We start from the raw sequence: 18,115 nt of genomic DNA, 5'->3' as shown, positions 1-18,115 counted from the left end.
ATGATTCTGGAAAAAGATATTTATAGACATATATGGATGCATTTAGAAGAGATTTAAAAAAAAGGCAACGTCTTCCCAATTGATGAATGGCATGTGGACAGACACGCTACTGCCCTCAAAACACTTATCCTGCACAACAGAAATATTGGGAAAGAACAGAGAAAAAAGGAAGCTGGCAGCTGACTGAGCTAGCTGACAATAGTCAGGTCATATTACACAGGCTTGCACATGTCTCACAGACAGTGATTATTTCTCAGAGACTATTTCCTTATAGGACTTGGAAATAAAGTGTTTCCAAGGTAATTTTTGCCAAAATTTTGAGGAAAAATCATCTGTGCTTTCAATAATCAGCATTAAGGAGCCCTTGACTGAAGATATGTTCTTGACCTCAGAAGCCCTTCTCCCACGGGAGGGTGATGTCATATAAAGGAGTGATGTCATCTAAATATCATAGTCCACAACGTGGGAGGGGAGTTTGGAATAGATCCATAGGCTTTCAACTGCCACACCCAAAAAGGTTTACTACCTCGTTCAATGTAGTAGAGGTGGGAAATAAATATACTTCAGAAAATGGACATCACACTTAGTATGCAAGCTGATGAAATACAACATGAAGTCAGCATTGTGATCAATATTTAACCTCAGGATTGGTGTGGTTACGCCTCTGGACAATGCAGGTGAGTGTAGCATGGCCATGCATGTGGTTGTAACAATCCTGGCTCTAGTGGGAACCCAAATAATTAGATTCTAAAATTTTTCCCTTGAACATATGCCTTGAAACTCATCTACAGTTGAATACATTTGGTATGTGTTTAAAGGAAAGTCATAAATGGTTTGTAAAGAACAGTTTGGTGCCTAAAGAGAAAAACCAGAAGATGCTGCATGTATATGAAGGAAGAAGAACTCAAAGTCCAACCTTCTCCCTTTATCTCTCCCACTTCCCTTTGCACCTGCAGAAATCACTGAGTTATTTCTGATCTTCATGGCTATCCCATGTGGGTCACATCCAGTCAGAGGCCCTCTTGTTCACAACACCTGGTTCCTTATCATGATCAAACAGCCTTTCTAGTCATATCTGTACACTGTGAACTCAGATTCATACTGCTCAGAGATTTACTTACAGCTTGTTTGGTAACACTACTGTAATAAAATGATGTATGACAAAGAAGGCAGAGCTGCCACTAACTAATACAAAACTTATAAAGTCAAATAAAATAAATTTTAGTGTTTATCACATAACCGTTTCTACTTAGCTGACAGGTTCAAAACAATCTCTTATCTCATTGCCTAATTACAGTGTAAAGGTAGCAGTTGCTACTAAGAAAAATGTTGGAATAGGTACTTTAGCCCTCTCTTTAAACTCTGGGGACTGAATATTCCTTTCCATCCTTCCAGTCCCCAATTCCAGATCCTATATGCTCAATAAACAAGCCTGAAATAAATAACTGTGGAATTGTCATGTCAAAACTTTCATTTGACATTGTAAAATACAGATTTCAGATACCATATACCTGATAATCAATTGAGAAGTAATCAGTAAATATAAAAAATATTTTTTATGTTGTACTGTGACTTGAACTTAGAGGGCTTGTACTCTTGCCTGGTTTTTTTGTTCAAGGTTGGTGTTCTACCACTTGAGCCACACCTCCACTTTACGCTGGATAATTAGAGATTATGTGTCTCTCACACTTTTCTACCCAGGCTACTTTAGAACTGTGACCTTCAGATCTCAACCTGCTTAGTAGTTACGATTATAACCATCAGGCACCAGCATCCAGCTGTAAGTAAAAGTATTTTTGTCAGCCCTCTACACCTCTATTTTTTAATATAGCAATTATATTCCATGCAAATATATCAGTATGAAATGTAACATTTTAGAACATTGAGATTATGTGACTGTGTTTATCTTTCCATTAAGATTTTAGTCCTGGTGAGATACTGCGATGTTAACACTTGTCTATCAGTTAAAAAAAACAATTGAGGTCATTAGGCAGAGGAGGTTTGGAGAGGAGTCATTTTTCAGAGAGAACTATGGATAAGAGAAGTCTAATGTTACAGTGGAATTAGCTGGAGAAGGATAAAAAAAAGAGGGTGGGTAATGGTTGCAAAGGAGGAAAGCCTTGTAGTCTACACCACTGAACAAAATCAAGTTGAGAGTCTTATGCATCAGACTCCCTAAACCCTAATATCGCCTACTCTAAAATGCCCAAGTCAGTTGTAGGTATTTCCCTTTGTAAATACAGCTTCATTTTTGGGTGGTGAAGAAAAAGAGATTAGATATATTTGTAACTGATGAGTAATTCAATTGTAAGAGTCAATATGAACCAATGCAAATTATAAAACCAAAGGAAATAAAAGTACCCAAAACTGAAACCACAGCAGGACAAAATACAAAGTAAAAAACAAAGGAGGAGGTAACAAGATTGACAAGAAATGTACTCACTACCTTACATATGTAACTAACTGCTCTGTACATCACCTTGACAATAAAATTAAGAATCCCACAAAACCCTACGGTATATAGACTTTAAATCAGAGGCCTTAAATCATAGATAGGTACCCCTATCTAAATATACCTTTACTTTTGGTTGGAGAGGGTATTATGGTGCTGAAAAGGAGGAAAAATATACATACGTACATACATACATGTATATATATGTACCCAGTGAGCAAAATCAGATCATATAAAATAATATTTATTGTAATGAACTTCAAGAAATGGAAGCAAGAGGCATTTTTTAATTTCTTCTTTGTTGGTGTTTTCATCTTTTGTACCTTTTGTCTTCTTTGTAAATTTGTCTGTTATGGGGAGGGCAAGGAAGTGTATAATGCAGCAGTGATACTAGACTGTTGAAAACAAGTGGTATAACTTGTGGGTGGTGGGACGGAAGGGAAAACTTGGGAGACAGCAAGGGAAGGGGAGACACTTGAAAAAGAACTCATTATTTGATCAATGTAACTGTATCCCCTCTGTACATCACCTTTCAATAACTACATATTATTAAAAAAATTTTAAAGAAACAAAAAAAGGCTGGGGATAAAGCCTAGTGGCAAGAGTGCCTGCCTCGGATACACGAGGCCCTAGGCTCGATTCCCCAGCACCACATATACAGAAAACGGCCAGAAGGGGCGCTGTGGCTCAAGTGGCAGAGTGCTAGCCTTGAGCGGGAAGAAGCCAGGGACAGTGCTCAGGCCCTGAGTCCAAGGCCCAGGACTGGCCAAAAAAAAAAAGAAACAAAAAAAGAATTTTAAGGTATTCTATGGCAAAGCCTTCAAAGAGACGTTTAGAACTGGGCATCCCAGTTTAACCCATACTTTTTTTTCCATTGCATCTCCAGTCTTACAAATATATAAATTTGACTATTTGAATACCTACTCTCCAAAAGCTAGCATGTGGATAAACACCCCATGCAGATGCCCTGGCTCCACCCAATTCTTTGGGTGGGGCAAGTAAAACATCCTCAGATGAACAGCAACCCCAAGACTTCCACAATGATAGGAATACAGAAAGCATATGGCAAGGTCCAGCTTTCCAGGGTGTAGACTGGACATGTGCAGAGGAGCTGGAGAAGCAATCAACACAGACTCCCATCAGCTGAAGATCACCCTGAGGGAGAGGCATCCTCCATTTGGTAGCTATGGATTTTTAAATGGGGGACATAATGCATGGCATATAACATGTGGCCAACCATGGCGCTTCTTCCCATAATGCTCTGGGTTCCTGGATCAAATGATTCTTTTTCTCATAATGCTCTGGGTTCCTGCTCAAACAATGAAAAGGGATGGGTGTCCAAACCATCAAGCAGTCAGCACAAAGCCCAGAGGGGGAGATATGGGGTGGGGGGAGCCCCATACTACAATAACAGCCCTCCAAGAGGACTGCACTGGACACTCAGCTCAGGGGCCCCTCTCCATGGAGAGTCTATACTCTCACTTTCAAATAAACTTACTCTGTCTGCTTTAAATACTTTTCTGTCTCTCAGTTCCTTAACAAGTGGAGAAAACTGACCCCGGACTCCTAGATGTCTTGTCTTCCTTCTTGGAGAAGGAAGTGTAGGCTGAGCTTGAGAGATTCTAGAAGGAGACAGAGGCGAGATAGAAGAGACACAAAGAATGCTGTGTGGGAAGTCTGCCAGAGAGCAAGGTGATCCTCATCTAATGTGTGTTGAGGAACAGTAGAAGCAACAGTGAGGTTGTCAAGTTTCAATAATATGGAAGCCACAATGCGAGGGCCCTGTAGATCAAGCTTAGGGTAAGAAAGAAGCTTGAAAACAATATGAACATCAGGAGCTACAAATGTGCTCTCAAAGGTATAGCCCAGTTTGAATGTGGCCATGACACAGCACACATTGTTCATCTGATATTCAACCAGACCATGAAGGAAAAGGCCACACAGACTGCAAAGAACATTTGAAAACCTGAAGCTTTCTCTACCCCTTAAAGAAAACATTTCATTTGGAAATCCATTTGGAATTCTTTCACCAGCTTTTTGCATCACAGATCTGAAAGTGTAGAACAGAAAATAATGTTATTTAAAATAATAAGACAGGTTATAGATGCCAGCTGGTTCCTGAGGGCAGAGAAAATTACTTTTAATAGATTTAAAGCAGAAAAACTAAGCAAATGTTTGAGGTCTTTCCATTTCAGTGACCAGTGGTAAGACTTTCAGACATTTGGACTCCTTTTAAACAACAAGGAAAAATTACATTTCAATGCCAAGCATTTCATTCAAATGGATTTTCATTAAAGAGTGAAATGACAGGGCCCAAATGTAAATACCACTAAAGCCCCAGGAAGTTGGAAAGAAAAACAACCAGTAGGGAAAATGTGCTCTCAAAGTAGCCCTGATTCTCAGTAATGCCACGCTTGGCTTTTCTTGCAATAACAAACTCTCTAAAGAGAGAAGACAAGTGTTCGGCTGTGCTGGTGATGGGAAAATTCTGGGCCCAAAGCAATGAGAACTGACCAGTCCAATTTGGCAGACATCAGCCCTGGAACAAGGTCAAGAGCAAGTTTCATGCTTTGAGGGAGGTACATCTGTTCATTATAGGAAAGATGCCAAGGAACTGTGAGCGGCATCAGGCCCACACCAAAGGGTCCTTTGTTCCTATACCTCTGCTTCCTATTTGATCCTTTCCTATTAAATTTTATGAGGGGAGGGGGTGAGAACAGGTTGCTTCTGGCAGAATTGCTCATAGAACCTTGCAACCTACAAGTAACACCAGATTTTTGGTCATCTAGGCTTGTCCATGGCAGCCAGGACTTTGACGACCTCTCCCTAAGTAGTTGCTGGTGTAGAGATGGCCTGTGCACTCCATGTTCACCTACTCCATGGGGGCCAAGAAGTTGCTGCTATTTTGGGACAAAGATATATTTTTCTTCACTTAGTTGACATAAATCTAACCTACAAATGTTTTAAATTAATCTCAGAAAAGTAGCAACCGAGTTTCCTTTGTTGCTGTATTTTTTTCCTTTTTATTGATATCAGTACCAGTTTCAGATTATAAGCAAACAAACATGAAATGTTTAACTCTGAATAAAGCTACTCACCCTAGAAAAGGAAGAAGAATGACAGCTTATTGAGTAACAAAATCAGCACTGTCACCTCACTGTTGAGTATCAGTGGCCCAGAAAGACTCCCAGAGCAGACTGGGCCCTCTGATGGTCACTGCGACATTGGAGAAGATCTATGAGCCCAACCATTTTTATGTAAAATATGATGATGTCATGGGAATTTCATTTCCTCTTCCTCCATGGAAGTTTACAAGGCTACATTCCACAGTATGATGCCATCACTCGGCAGCCACTGATGTCATCATTCTGAGCCAATAGGTGGCTGGTTGTGTAGGGAGAATTCAAATGTTAATTCCTTAGAAGGCTCACAGTCCAACAAAATGATCATCAGGGAACCAGTACTAGAAAGGTGGTTGGGGGCAAGGGGAGGTGGTAAGATGAATGGAGAGAAGAAGGGGAGGAGAATACACTCAAAATTTAATGCATAACCTACAAAATTAAGAAAATTGAGGGGAAGGATAGGGTTGGGGAAAAATGAATGTAAGGGGTGACATTGATCAAGATGGAGTGTATTCAGAAACTGATTTGTTGAATGGTAACTCCTTTGCACAACTACTTAAAAAAATTCATTCTTCTTTGTACTTAGTAAAACTCTGTTCATTGATGCTAGAATGAATGCTAATAGAGATAACCCATATAAGCAAAAATTTTTTGAAGTCAATTCCTTAAAGAATGTAAAGGTTTTCAAAATCTCATTTTACAAGGGATAGAGGTCACCTTAAGGAATACCTTAGCAAAGTGTGATGGTACACATCTATAATCCTAGCCCTTGGGAATCTGAAGAGGATTTCAAGTTCAAGACAAGCCTGAGCTACATAATGGGGGAGGGATTGGAAAATAAGCATTTCATTCAACTGGTTTCCCTTGTTGAATGTTTATTTCTTAATTTTTTCTTATTCTTTTTCCTAAGCCTTTCCTAACACTTTCCTAAGAGTTGCTAAGCAACTCCTGTTACATATTAATGTTCCATATTAAAGTGTATATTTCTAAGAATTATAATATTTTAAAAAAATACTGGTCTACTAGTATCAGACCATACATGTTGAAACCCGGAGTTGAAAGGAATATTAGAATAGCTTCAATAGCAAAAATATGTGGAAGCTAGAATTAGTTTATAAATATGTAAGTAAAGACTTTGGGTGGTATGCAAATGTACAAAAATATATTAAGTGAAACATGGTAGATTCAGAGAAGAGCGCAAAACAGTGTAATCCTTTAGGAAGATTGTCACGGTTCAACAAAATAAGCACCAGGAAAACAGGTACTTGAAACAAGTGGGGTGAGATTAAGGAGAGATGAATGAAAAGGAGTAGGAAGAATGCAATCAAAATTTCATTGTGTATCCTACAAAATTAAGAAAAGTGAAGAAAGAGGTGGGCAGGGGAGAAATAAGTGAGAAGACTAAAAGTGGTAGACACTGATTAAGATGTGCTATATTCATTAACTTTTTAATGGCAACTCCTTTGTACAGCTACTTAAATTATATATATGTATATATAGTTGTATAAAATAAGAATGCAAATTATGTGACAAAAATACTCATCTAGGGGCTGGGGATATAGCCTAGTGGCAAGAGTGCCTGCCTCGGATACACGAGGCCCTGGGTTCGATTCCCCAGCACCACATATACAGAAAATGGCCAGAAGTGGCGCTGTGGCTCAAGTGGCAGAGTGCTAGCCTTGAGCGGGAAGAAGCCAGGGACAGTGCTCAGGCCCTGAGTCCAAGGCCCAGGACTGGCCCCCCCCAAAAAAAAAATACTCATCTAATTTCCTCCATATATATGTGTGTGTGTGTATATATATATATATATGTAACACTTAAACCTGTGCTACTCAAGTCACTTCACATCAGGTTTCTACAAATATGAATTATTTCTATATATAATATGAAATATACTCAGATAGGAAATACCAAGTGACCTCCTCCCAAATGCTAACTTCCACTCACCACAATTCTTGTGGGAAGGTGAGAAGATGATACAAAACTAACTTGCAAGCTCTATTCACAAATCTACAAGTATCAGCACAGCAAAACCCACTTCGGTGACTTTCTCTCACTCAGGTCTTGTTCATAGGAGCCTGAGAAGGAAAATTCACATCGTCATATATGAGGAGAACCTTTTCTTTGATTACCATTGAGCCATTTTCTGCAAAGTACTTATTGGGGTAAATAGTCACATGTCATTATCATCACTCACTGAGTCCTGGGGGAATGCATTTCTCTGTATTCTTCCCAATAAATCACTGGAGAGAGAAGGCAGGAGCTCACTAGAAAGTCCTACTGTGTGCTAGGAACTCCATATTTTTCTCCACTTTAGCTCCATAAGCAGCTAGGAAGTATTGCCCATTGCCCATGGTCTACAGATGAAGAAAGACAGCCATCACAGTACAAAGATAACTTGTTTCAGATCAAAACAGTGGAAACCCGAACTCAATTCCACCACTGTCTGATTCCAGACTTAGTGCTGTTCCTCTACACTAGGCTATCTCCTGACGGACATCCCTTAGCCTCAAGAACTCTCCCCAAAGTAAGCATGTCCTGCCACCACCAGTTGCTAAACTTAGCAACACCAAGGAATTCTCCAGGCCCTTGTCCACAGATCTATCCATGATTACCCCAGCTTCTGTTCAAAAAGAATGATGTCACATACAAAGGATTTTTCAGAAGAAAATGCATTGTTTTACAGTTCTCACTCACTGTCAACTTTGCTGAAACTCAGATATGTAAAAGCTTCTCTGGTTTTTATAATGCTGCCCAGGTGCTTAATTCAGTAACCTCACCTGTTGTCTGTGGTTAACATCAACTACTTCTATAGACAGATTAGAGGGAGGGGGTGGTGGTGATGGTGATGGTGGTGGTGGTGGTAGTATGCGTGCGTGTGTGTGTGTGTGTGTGTGTTGTGTGTGTGTGTGTGTTGTGTGTCAGGAAGGGCAGAGTCTCTAGCCTGCAGGTATGTTACCGCAGGGGAACCTGTGCACTCTGAGGAAGGAGGGGAGAGAGACAGAAAGTGTGGTAATGCTTCATAATTCATAATCTGCAGTTATCCTGACAGCTCCAGATGAAAAGGGAATTCTATGGTGCTTAGTACACTTGATTTTTAAAAACATGTGTTCAATTATATATGTATTATGCTTAAATTATAACGATTTTTTCAAAAAGACAGGAAGGCAATCTACCAAAACATTAATAAGAGTTAGCTTTAAAAAGTATTATTCATTATGAGCTCTGTTTTCTTTTCCTGCATCTCACAAAATTATCAGAAAAATGATTCTTTGGGGGGGGGTGTAACAGTACTGAGATTAATACTCTGGGCCTTGCTGTTCGGTTAGCTCTCCTTACCACATGTTTAGCCCTTAAAAAAACAACAACAACAACAAAAAAAAAACCAACTGGTTATTTGTGGACTCTTCTATCTAGGCTGGCTTTGAACCTCAACTGTCCAGATCTCAGCCTCCTGAGTAGCTAGGATTTTACAGGTGTGAGCCACCAGTGCCTGGCTTAAGATATCATTTTTATAATAAGAAAAATGTCTGTGCAACTGTGCATAGTGCAGGATCTTCAATAATTCCACTGTCACAATTTTGAAAATTTGCAACTAGAGGGCAATAAGCTAGACTATCCACAACAACTGCTTCCTGATGGGTCCCAGAAAACACTAGGAAAGCCATGAGGTTTTTAATTACAACCTACACAAGCTACTTGTCCAAATTCCACTTCTCTTGATGGGCACCCAGGAGAGGAGCAGTTCTGTTTGACTGGGTCCTTTCAAGTCACTCGTCTGAGCCAGGAGCGTTCTTTTAACGTGGGTCTCTGTTCTGTTTCATTATCAAGCTTAACAGTTCTACAACATGTCCAATGAATGTTACCAGTTTCCTTCAGCTAGTGTGGAGGAACTTAATAAACTGCCTCACGTTTTTGTCAGCAGGGATGGCGCCTTGCCGAGTTGGTTCAGTGGTATCACCTGCGTGTGTGTGGCTGGCAACACTAACTACTTTGGCTTTTATAAGATGCATCGTCCTCAATCCTGGTTTTAGTATGGCCCCCATCCAGCAGCTCCCACGTGGGGGCACCTTAGTGAGTGCTGGTGCCAATTACGAAGCCTCAAACACAACCACATTGGACCACTGAGTACCACTAAATGTACTTTCGACCTTCAAGCTCGGAATATGCTTCACTCCTCCAGGTGGATCCCGCATTCTCCCAGCATGCTCTCTGCCCGAGTGAGAGATTACACTGCATGGGAATTGCTTTGCAATCACACAGTATTTTGAAAATGGAGAAAGGAAAGAATGCAAATGTTTAGAAACTACTCAAGAGATTCTTACCAGCAGGTAGTTTATAAATTCAACACCATGCTTATTGCCTCTAAGGATAGCAGCTTGTCCAATTTTGAAAAAAATTATCTTTGTCATTATTTTGGAACTGTTTACCAACTTCTAGCTTAAAAAAAAAGCAAGTCTTACACATAGCTAGAATCGTAGAACAAAAGGGCTGAGAGGGAGCTAGGGATCCTCAACTTCAGAGAGCTTAAAGATTAGGAAAGGCAAGAGGCCACGTTTAGAATTGGTAATAGGGGGTTTTGCACAGAAGCTTCTGGGGTATTATGGAGTACGAAGAAGGAGAAGGCACTGGCTGGAATGTGGGGTGAACAAGGCTAATTTCCACATTCCGTCCTGAATGTTTTAGGGGTCCCATGAATGTTGAATGCTCAGGGCCAGATCACTGGAAACCCAAACATACAAGCAGCAATTAAAAGTAGGGGTCCTGTGAGGGCAGCTTTGCCCCCTGTTGCCAGAAGGAAGCCTCTAGATTTCAGGCACGGAGATTACTGGACTGGAAAACATGTGCTTTCTATCGGCCCTCTCAAAGCCATAGTAACCAAGCTGGCCAGCCCTGTCCAGCAGTGACCCGGGGCCTTTGGCTGCCATTTGAAAGTTAAACGAGCAAGTTGAACAAACTCAAGGCCTTGAGTTCAAGCCCTGGGGGGGGGGGGGTGGTGGTAAGGAAGGGGGGGGAGAGGTTTCTACATTGCCTCTCCTTAGTTACCTATTGGTAGACCATTCTACACAACTCCTTCCCAAGAATGTCTGCATTATCAACCAAGACATGTGGAAGCATCAAGCCCATAATGAACATACCTCATTGGGCCTCCCTGGATGCCTGGGATGACTTCCTTGGGGCAAAGTGTAAAGAAGCCAGCACCCTTACGTCTTCGGTGAGCAGTGAGGCCCCTGGCACTTCCTGTTAAGAATCACAAGAAGTAGCCCTACCCACCCCACCTTGATACTGAATATTATTGGTCTGTGGACTTGTCAGCCTCCAATCAAAAGCCAAAAATCTGACCTGGCTCCCAAGTTGAAATGCTTAGTGATAGGTACAAATCTTTCTCATTACTTTGATTGCTAATTCATCTTAAGTTTCATCCTCCTGATACTGAGGACCTGTTACATTGTCCTATGAAGCACTCCTCAGGTATGATCTTTTTAATTATAAAGCATATATATTGAATCATACAATTTCTATAACAATATATAGTACATGCAATATATTAATGACATAACTATTAACTCAGACCTTGTATATAGTTCTGCCTCCAACAAATCAAATAAGTAAATAATAAATAAATAAGACTTTTTTCTTTGTTGTTTTTGTTTTCTTTTTGTATTGTTGGCTCATTTATCTATTTTCAGGAGTGTAAGAGGAACACAGAAATGGAGGGACAAAAGGTGAACGAATTCAGCAGTGGTACTCACTAGACACTATGTTGAAAATGAAATAACTTGTGGGTGACGATGGGAGGGAAAAACTGGGAGAGAGTGAGAAGAGGTGATATTGTCCAAAAAGAAATGGGTATCTCTTTATCTGATTTATATAACTGTAACCCATCTGTACATCACCTTTACAATAACAATAAAAACTTTAAAATATATTTTAAAAAAGAAGTAAATAGTAGATGTTGTAAGGAGTAAAGCTGACTCCATCTTGATTAGAGAAACATGGTAGCAATTGTTTAAATGAAGCTAAATATTAGGTCAACCTGACTGCAAAGTTCTGCTTCTGTAAATGGCTTGTTGGTTGCGTGCTCTACCCGCTGCATCAACCACCTACATCTGTGCGATGCGCTTTTACCTTTATAAACCCCAGCTAGAGGACTGTTAGGGGTTGCAGTTTCAGCTCCCGTCCCTGGCCCGTCAATTTGCTTTTTACTTCCCCAATAAATCTATCTGTGCTTGAGACTGTCTCTGCATGGTGGACTCCGGAGGGATGTGGGTTTGAGTCCCACTAGGGGTATCTCCCCCAGACCCCATAACAGTAGATACACAGGAAAGTAGAAAAGGGTCAGGGTCTCCCTGTTAACAGCAGAACTGCCACTCAGGCAAGAGAAGAGAGAAGGTTCACCTGTGTGAGCCATTTCTGTGTTTTCCCCTTTTGAAGCTCAGATAGGATTGCATCATTTCCCTTCTCAACAAGGTTCAGTGGCTTCGCGCTGTTCCTTGAAGCCTCGTTTAGAGGCTTTCATGAGCTGCCTCTCCTTTTCATCCCCTTAGGCGCCCTGTGTGACAGCTTTCCTGGTTTGTAACCATGCTTCATAACCCAGGCCTTCCCTCATGCTGTCTGTACCTCAGGGAACACATGTTACTCATTCATTTATAAAATCCTATGGATCCCACAAGACTTGAGTTCAAATATCTCCTATTTCATGGACACTTCCATATTCGCACTAATTACCATCAATTACGTCTTCTTGTCAGTTCCTCTCAGTTGTCCTATCTCAGGTATCTTTGTTTCCTGTACTCCTGAGTGTACCTATTTCATCCACTTGCCTATCCACACACTCACTGAAGGATTACTTCTACAAGCACAGGTTCCCTAGTTGGGCACCAGTGGCTCAAACCTGTAATCCTAGCTACTCAGGACGCTGAAATCTGAGAAGTGTGGTTCAAAGCCTGCCCAGGCAGAAAAGTCTGAGAAACTCTTATCTCCAATTAAGCACCAAAAATAAGCCAGAAGTGGAGTTATGGCTCTAGTGGTAGAGCACTAACCTTGAGCAAAAAAGTTCAGGGACAAGTACCCATGCCTGAGTTAAAGCCCCAAGACTGGCACAAAACGAAAAGAAAAAAGGCTTTACTCCTGGTCCTGGGAAGTACACTAGAAGGCAATGGGAAGAAGAGATGGGGGGTGGCATGTCTGGGCTCTGGAGGCTTAACATCTTCACACAGAGATGCCAAAAAGACAAAGGATGAAGATCTCTCTCTCTCCTTCCCCCCTCCCCTCCTTTGTGTGTCTCTCTGCCTCTTATCTCGGTCTCTTCTGCTAGGTGCTTGATGCTGTGCCAGCCTCTTGGCTGGTAGGAAAAGGAGTGGGCCAAACCAAGCCTGACCATGTAATGAAGCAGACTTTCTGTCATGGCTGAATTTTTGTTCCTCCAAAAGTGTATCTAGAAGTCCTAATTCTCAGTGCCTGTCACTTCTGGCTTTTTTGGTAGTTAATTGAAGATAAGAATCTCTTAGACTAGAGCTCTTGCCCAGGCTGGCTTCAAACTGCAATCCTCAGATCCCAGCCTCCTGGAGTAGCTATGGCCTAGTGGCAAGAGTGCTTGCCTCGTATACATGAGGCCCTGGGTTCAATTCCCCAGCACCACATATACAGAAAATGGCCAGAAGTGGCGCTGTGGCTCAAGTGGCAGAGTGCTAGCCTTGAGCAAGAAGAAGCCAGGGACAGTGCTCAGGCCCTGAGTCCAAGCCCTAGGACTGGCCAAAAAAATAAAAAATAAAAAATGTGAGCCACTAGTGTCTGACACCAAACTTGTTTTTTTGGTTATAAGGGGAAAACAATGAAAGAACCAAGATGTTGACAATTGGAAGATATATTGCTATAGAGTGCTGTCTACCTTCTTGTACTGGAGACCCCTCATCTCCTGGTTTCTGGACCCACTGTTGGCTCAGGTCCATATTCCTGACTACTCACGAGGCTGAGATCTGGAGGATCAAGGTTCCAAACCAGCCAAGACAGAACAGTCATGACATCCCATCTCCAGTTAACCAACAAAGAAGGCTCAATGAGGTGCCACATCTTTAAAGCTCCTGTGGTCTCCTCAGCTCTTACAGGATTCCCTTGCACTTAGGAAGCTTTGTTTTCTCAAATTAGAGCGTGGGTCCCTGGGGGACCCAAGAGGCACGCAGGAAGCATCTCTCAAATGGGTGAGTGAAGCTCTTAGAGCTTGCTGAAGTCGGGCGTATCCAGCCTTGCAACAATTACTTCCCATTTTTGACACCCAAAGCACTATCCGGGGAAACTACAGCAAGTCTGTAACAAGTCACAGAGACAGGCATGAATAGGACCAGAGCACCAGCTTGAAGAGACCCAGCCCAGCCTGAGATTCTCAATGGACTACTACGGAACATTCTACTACTGAGCCACGCCTTCAGCCTGGCTTTCTGCTGATTAACTGGAAGTGGAGTTTCATGCACTTTTCTGCCCTGGCTGTTTTGGAACTTTGATCCTCCAGATCTCAGTCTCCCAAGTGCCTCAGATTGCTACTCAGCAAGGCGCATCTCTTATTCCTAGGGTAGATAATAGCATTTAGAAAGCAGCCCTTTCTTAAGGTTCAAAGATTTAAATAACTTATGCAGAGGTGAATAGCTAACTAAATGTATCCTGGATTCCGGCATGCCAGCCCATCAGAAGTTACTTTTTGGCAGTACTAGGATTTGAACTCAAGACCTTGAACTTGCTAGGCAGATGTCCTGACACTTGACCCACTTCCTCTAGGAATGGATTGTTTAGCAGAACCTAGCAGACAGCCACAGGGGTGAACTGTCCTCTCCAGATGTCCCCACTCCTTTTGACTTTAGTTATTTGGGGGGTAGCTTTCTATGTTTTTGCTTTATGTAAGTTCCTCAAGACATTCTAGTGAAAGCACTCAACCCTTTTTATGGTACCAAAAACAAAGGAAGAAAATTCCCTAACACGAATATTAATATCCTTTCTAAAAGGCGAACACTTCCACGCTGTATATCCACATACCCATTCATATCCACAGCCCAGTGATGCCATTCAGAAGCATGGGTTTGAGAAAAGAAGATGTCTTCCCTCCTTCCTTCCAGGGAGAGCCAGTCTCTAAGCACAGAATTGGACAGCATCATGAAACTTTGGGTGCCATGCTGGGTGCACCTTTGGAGGAACAGCCTGGGGCAGCTTACCTGGGGCTACCCACTGTGTCACAGGGAGGGGGAGGAGAGTCCTTTTCAAATTTGCCATTTATCAACAGAAGAAACAGGAAATGCCCAATACCTATCTTTTGGTTTTGATTTGATTAAAATAATCAAAACAAAACTCCAAACTGACCGATGATCTCTAACATAGTACTAATAATGGCTGGTGGGCAAATTTCCCACAGAGTAATTTTACCTGGCCTCTTATTTCTTAGCTTGTGAGCTTTCACGTGGCTCTCCAATGGACAGGTCACGCAGCCAGCATGGCAAAGAGGCTGTCAAGAAGAAGGAACCCATGTGCTGGCTTATCAATATTCCCACTCCTGCTGGCTCGCCTGGCACAGGGCTGGGTGGATTTCCTCCCTAACACAGAGGAACAATGGCCCTTTCAAAACAACACCTCCTGCTCCAACCCTAGGCCCCTTCTCCATGAAGCAAGGTGTCAGATGGAAGGCAGACACCCAGGGGCTATGACACCTGCAGTCAGGACCCCTCCAATTATAAGCAAGGAAACAAAAAAGAAAAGGAAAGAAGAAAAGAGTAAGAATACTGTTCAAAACTCTCAGTAGTAGAGAGTTAGACAGAAGAAAGAGAACAAAGATTTAATGACAGCTATTCAGATGGACTGTTGGGATTTTTTTGTTTTTGTTTTTGTTTTTTAATGATTCATGCACTCCACAAAGCACTCAATCCCAACTGCTGCTGTTATACTGGCAAATCCAAGAAATTTAAGACATGTAAACAAGAATAGATTTGCCCTTAAATCTCAAGGTCAAATTCATCATCTGTTGTTTGAGAGAACAAGAAAGGCTTTCTTTTTTGCTGGTGGGTTTGTTGTAAGATTTCACACACACACACACACACACACACACACACACACACACACACACACACAGAGAGAGAGAGAGAGAGAGAGAGAGAGAGAGAGAGAGAGAGAGAGAGAACTGTTCTATATCTTTCCTTGTGGCCATAGACACAAAATATGAAAAGCTACATAAAAGAACACGAACCTCCAGCATTTCCATATAGGAGTTGAACAGATGAAAGAGTAGTCATGCTGTGATTTTTAAAGCCAACAAGAAAATTCATTTTTGTACTAAGTCCCCCTGATGCAGTTTGGCCATTAAATTATTCAAGGAATTTCTCTGCTTGTAAAGATTAATAATATCAACCCAGGCCATTTCAGAAAAGTACTTTCACCTCTCAAGGGAGACAGATGGACTACAGCAAAACAGGCTATCATATGACAGGCAGACCAAACGATTTCAGATGACCAGATTAACACACCAGGCAGGAAAAGGATGACAGCAGTGCCCAGACATGAAATCACTCACAAATGGAACCCAATAGTCTTCAAATCCACCATTAAAAAAAAATAAACACAATTTGGAGCACATGATAATTCAATTTTACCTGTTTCACTCCTCCGGAACCCAGCTAATTAGCATATCTGTCAGTTCCAATTTAACCAAAGCTTTTGAAAATCTAGTGAAACCTTATTAAAAAACATGGGTATCAGGGACAAAGACACCACCTGCTTCTGAGGCCTTTGTGTTTTAGTAACACATGTATTTTTTTTTAAATCCCCCCAAAACTGGGTATATGTGTTGGATCCCTGGGCAGTGAGAATATATGAGCCCAGTATACATTTACATTATTTTGAATATCAGCATCCCTACAAAAGATATTCTCCAGGTTAGGTGAGGTAAGCCAAGATCATATGGAAGCTACATCTAAAATCTAAAATGAAACATAAAATATATCTAAAATATAACATGACCACTTATTCAGGACTCTAGGCATTCACACACAGACAAAAGGAGGATAGCCTTAGGGGAGGAGTCCAAAGGCATAATGTCTCCGAACATTTAAATTATTATTAACCAAAATTCCAGAATTCCAGAAAACAGAAATGGTGTTTGTTGCCACGATTGGTAGTGGTGGTAATGTTTGTTTTTGCTTTTTTTTTGGTCTTTTTATTGGGGCATGCAGAATCCTGGCCACTCAGGACTCGCACCCACGACCAGAAAGTCACAGCACTCAGTCAATGGGGCTAGGAGTCTTTATTTAGCTGTGCACAGCATCTGCTCGCCACCATCGGGATGGGAAAGAACAGTGCTGGGCCTCAGGGCCTGAGTGGGGCTGGATTTTTAAAGGCAAAAATCACATGTACCACACACAAGTCTGGCAAGTTAGGCAAAGCAAGCAGGCAGACATACAGAAGCAGAATTGCTGTTAATGACTACAATTCCAGTAAATTCCCTGAACAAAGCAATCAAAGCAATGCAATTCTTGGTTCTGGGTGTGACTGGCATTTACCTATCTAACTTCTCAACCTTAAATCTTTCTCTTTCTGGAACCTCCCCTAAACTAAAACATGCAAACCGAGTGATCTTTTTCATTCCTTTTTTTTTTTTGCAAAGGTCAAGCAGCTCTAGGTGAAGCTGCTTTTGGCTCCTGTTATTTGGCTTAGGTTTGCCCTTCCCCAGGCCCACTACCTTGTCTAAGCCTGCTGTTTCTAGGGACTCAAAAAAAAAAAGGGTGGAGGGCGGTCCTCTACTCTTTTTACTTGTTTTCCATAGAGATGATGTTGAACCAATAATTGACTTACCCGGACAATGAACTAGCCTCCTTGTGTCAATGAGTATATTAAGTCCTTATGATGTGATCTATTTCAAATAGGGGTTGTTTGTTATTGGCAACCAAAAGAGTGCTAACTGATCAAAGGAGCAAGAAAAATTATATATAATAAAAAAAAGAAATGGGGGAGGGCCACAGTCTTGATGCTGAGTGACACTACAACCTAAACAAGACAGCAAAAGGAAGGGCTAATCGATGGCACGTTGGCCTCTACCATCTTCCTGAGGCATCTTTTTTGTATCCTGGTCATCCAGGACTTGAACTCATGACAATCAAATCACTAGCACTCAGTCATAAGTGAACCAACCTGACAGTCGCCATGGCATTTCTGTAACTACTACTATGGTTATTTCTATAATCTATTACTATGATCATTTTTACAATCCATTACTATGGTTGCTACCTAGAGAGGAACAAGGACTACACATATTTTTAATGTCAAACTACAAGGAACTAGTCTCACAGGTGTGAGTGCAACTCTCTAGAATGGAGTCACCAGAATAGAGCTATAGAAGCTAAGAGTAAATTCTAAGACAGTGAAATTGTTTCAAGGAGCCTGGGGGGAGGGGGGGCTACAACTTTTCCTTGGTTTTCACAGGGCAGAGGGAGGGGACATAGAAAAGGAAAGAGAAAGGGTGAACAAATGCAATTAGTGGATACCATGTGGAAAATGAATAATGCAACTT

At 41.5% G+C, this 18,115-nt stretch overlaps 1 protein-coding gene across 7 annotated transcripts in view; it reads right to left on the bottom strand.

The window, feature by feature from the left end:
- The window catches only part of Tnik (TRAF2 and NCK interacting kinase), a 371,845-nt gene that overhangs the window by 218,309 nt on the left and 135,421 nt on the right, over positions 1-18,115 (bottom strand). The window lies entirely within an intron of this gene.

The sequence above is a fragment of the Perognathus longimembris genome, chromosome 5 (genome assembly GCF_023159225.1).
Source record: "Perognathus longimembris pacificus isolate PPM17 chromosome 5, ASM2315922v1, whole genome shotgun sequence".
Lineage (NCBI taxonomy): Eukaryota > Metazoa > Chordata > Mammalia > Rodentia > Heteromyidae > Perognathus > Perognathus longimembris.
The sequence above is the reverse complement of the archived record's forward strand: the minus strand, read 5'-3'. Positions and strand labels throughout refer to the sequence as shown.